The sequence below is a fragment of the Cryptomeria japonica genome, chromosome 1 (assembly GCF_030272615.1).
Source record: "Cryptomeria japonica chromosome 1, Sugi_1.0, whole genome shotgun sequence".
NCBI lineage: Eukaryota > Viridiplantae > Streptophyta > Pinopsida > Cupressales > Cupressaceae > Cryptomeria > Cryptomeria japonica.
This window is the reverse complement of record NC_081405.1, coordinates 244,921,759-244,925,332: the sequence shown is the minus strand read 5'-3', so window position 1 is coordinate 244,925,332 and position 3,574 is coordinate 244,921,759. Positions and strand designations below refer to the sequence as shown.

The 3,574-nt window shown below is 36.3% G+C and overlaps 1 pseudogene; it reads right to left on the bottom strand.

Annotated features, from left to right (window-relative positions):
• Window positions 1–213: 213 nt before the first annotated feature.
• LOC131032346 (probable xyloglucan 6-xylosyltransferase 5) lies at window positions 214–1,542 on the bottom strand (annotated as a pseudogene).
• Window positions 1,543–3,574: the final 2,032 nt, after the last annotated feature.

Sequence of the window (3,574 nt, the reverse complement as noted above, 5' to 3'; positions counted from 1 at the left end):
CTTTTTGTATGCAGTTCTTAAGCACTGGACTTTTTGGTGTCTTATTTTAATCTCCTATGTTAAAGGTTTCAAGTCCTGAAAACCTATTTTTTTAATTAATCAGAACACCACCACACTCTTTCCTTACAATGTTTGAAAAAACCAAAAAAAAACTCCAAAGAAGTAATACATCTACATTTTGTGGAGATATTCATGAATGCATATTTAGATAGATCAAAGGCTCTTTTGTCTAGTGAATGAAGGATGTTAAATTTTGAACTCATGTTTGATTTCAAGAGGCAATGTCATCTCATTAGTAGTTCGCTTGACTTTAGTTGAACCCAACTTCTGGTGCCGAAAACCATAAATCTGTAGTATTTTGTTGTCTACAAAATTGAATGCCCTCTCCATACTCTTCAAACAAAATTCAAGAGGGTAATTTGCATAGCTACCACAAGGCTTGCACCCCACAAAATGAGTCACAAAAGGCCACCTGTCATCTCCAAATCCTAGATGGTAATTTCGCACCATTTCTTCATACTTGTCCACCACACCCACCCAAAAGCCATGAAGATAATAAGAGTTCTCTAGAAAAACTTTATCGTTCCAGAGTTTCTTTTAAGTTATAAGCATATATATTAGAGCAAATTGGTCGTCTGCTTCAAATGTCAGCCTACCCTCAAAAAAAGCAGTGAGTACCCTACCCGCTTCATCTTTGATCTGACCCTTTGGACCCATTGGTGCCCATGCATCCAACATATCTAAAGACCATTGACAATTTTGGAGAAGGAAACTACCCGTATTCAATCCAATCCATGACTTTCTACCATAAATTTCTTTGTCCCAACCATGAAGGATTAAATTATAATCCTTGTACTTTTCCAAGGGAAGCTCAAAAACTATATCGACGAACATAGCATCACTATCCATCCACCATATCTATTCAACTTTGGGATGAGACAAAAGCCTTCGGATCAGAGGCAACCTAGCCCAGTAACTAGCCATCTCCTTGTCCAAATGGGCCATGTTGTAGATGATCTCAATGCCATGGAGCCTACAATAATCTATCTTGTTCTTGATTGACTTCAACAGATAGTGATCCCCAACTGGGTTATCACATGGACGAGGTGGAGAGCCAGTGACAAGCAAAATCCTAGGCCTTCCATTGATAGAACTAGGAAATTGGGGATTTTCCTTTAACCAAGTTTCTCTTTTCTGATCCCAGTCACTAATCTTGGGCCCTAGACTATAAACAAATGTTGAATTGGGATCAATCTTCAATCCCATTTGATCCTCTTCATCATCAGGTTTGTGCCGAATTTCTTCCAACACCCTGGCATTTTACTTTGCCACACTCTCACTAACTTCGTCTGCATCCCCACCACCAAAATTACCTACCCCAATGGTACCTCTCAAGACAAGTATAGTCACAAACCCACATAGGATTGGGATTTTGAAATTGTTGCAGGTCTTGTTTAACTGCTTGGCCCTAGGCATCCCAAAGGATCTCCCATTCGAGGCACCCCTTGTCGAGGGTAGAACCCTCCTGCTAGTCTCCCTCATCACAAATACAAATCTATATCTATATTATATTGTATCTATGACTATGTATCTATATCTTATTTCAAGGGCAATGCAGAAATATAAAGAGGATGCTTGCTTACCTACACAACGCAACATCACAATGCTAAAAGACCTTTAAAATTTATCCCCAACACCAAATCTGTGTCACTTTTGTGAGATCAGTGGCTCCTAGAACCTCGTTAAGATACTTTTTTTTAACTTCAATATCATCTTCCAAAACAAGAAGAATCCACAAAATGCACTGCTCCTCACAATCAAATTTCTAAACCATTAAAAACCCAGCTAACATTTTACACGGATTGGACTGGATCTGCTCTCCAGAGACCCAATAATCAGAACCCATTTGCAGACTAAATCTAAACTCTAAAACAAGATCAAATTTATTTGTTACTGTATGTTATTGAATTTTTTAATTAAAACAAAATCTCTGTCAATTCAAATTTGTTGAATTGAATTTGATGCTCTGCAAAAAGGATTAGAAATTCTGTTTGATGGCAACACACACAAGATCACAAGAAACAAACATTAGTGTTAGCAACAAAAGATTATCCTAAACAGGCATATCAAGAGAGATATTAAGCATGAAATAGAAAGCATATAAACATAGAATAAAATAGCTAATCAAGATGCTCATAGTTGCTCCTCCCTTGTTCCTCTCCTCTCAAAGTCCCAAATGAGTGTAGCTCTCAGCTTTTAGCACTAGCCATGGATGCCATATGGAGATTCAAGATGGTTGAATATGATAAGCAAATACTATGCAAGAGTAGATAGTGATGCTATGAAAAAGCTCTATGCTAATGCCAGTATAACAACAATACTCTAATGTTTTTTTTTTTGCTTGAGGAGAAGGGTTCTATTTATAGAAGAAATGGGGAAATGAAGGGTTAAGATTGAATGGTTTAATCAAGGGCCAAGTTTGAAAGTTGGCGATCCATGTGCACAATTGGCACCAATAAAATGGTGACAAGTGTCAACATAGGATTGGGTTGAGAGAAGAGGTTGGAGGCATTAAAGGCCTGAGAAGATCTCATGGTTATCTAGAGGCTAAGGGTCAAGTCCAAATTAAGATTACCCACTGGATTAAGAGTTAATCCAAGGATAAACCTTTGTGGAAATGTTTAAGAGATAATCATGGTCAAAGCATTAATGGCCTGATGAGACCTTTGGGTTGGGTAGAGGTTGAGTCAAAACAAATGTTTTAACCATGTGGGAGGGTTTGAGGTAACCATTAATGGTTATTGGAGACTTTGGGGATTAAGTGGTTGAAGGTTGAAAGCCTTCAATGGTTATCAAAGACTTTGAGCCATTTAGTGGTTGAAGGTTGAAAGCCTTTAATGGTTATCAAAGACTTTGAGGGTTTGAGAAGTGACTTCCCTTTTGCTTAGGAATGTGACAAAGTTTAGAGAAGGGGTTAGGTTATTTAGAAGTGATTAGAAAATTCTAGAAGGGGTTTAGGCATGCAAGTGGATTTTGTAGGAAAATGCAAGTGGGAGAAATTTTGGTATTTTCAATTAAAATAAAATCATTTATTTCAATTAAATGGTGTAATTTGCATTTGGATAAATATTCAAATAAATATTAATTTATTTAAATGAGAAAAAGGAAGATAAAGCATTTAAAATGCTTGAAGACTTTGAGGGAAACCATTAAAGGCTTGAAGACTTTAAGGAAAACCATTAAAGTCTTAAGAAGACTATAGAAGGAAGCCATCAAGTTTGAAGACTTTAAAGCCATCAAGTTTGAATACTTTAAGGGAAACCATTAAAGGTTTCAAGTGGGTGAGGATAAATAGGATTTTAAATAAATAATTTATTTAAAATAGTTGTGCAACTTGCTTTTGTAGGAAAATACAAGTGGGTGGAGGATAAAGGTGATTTAAATAAATTATTTATTTAAAATAATTGTGCAACTTGCATTTGTAGGAAAATGCAAGTGGGTAGAGGATAAAGGTGATTTAAATAAATGTTAATTTATTTAAATGTGAGAGGTGGGATTTTGGGGGATTTAAATA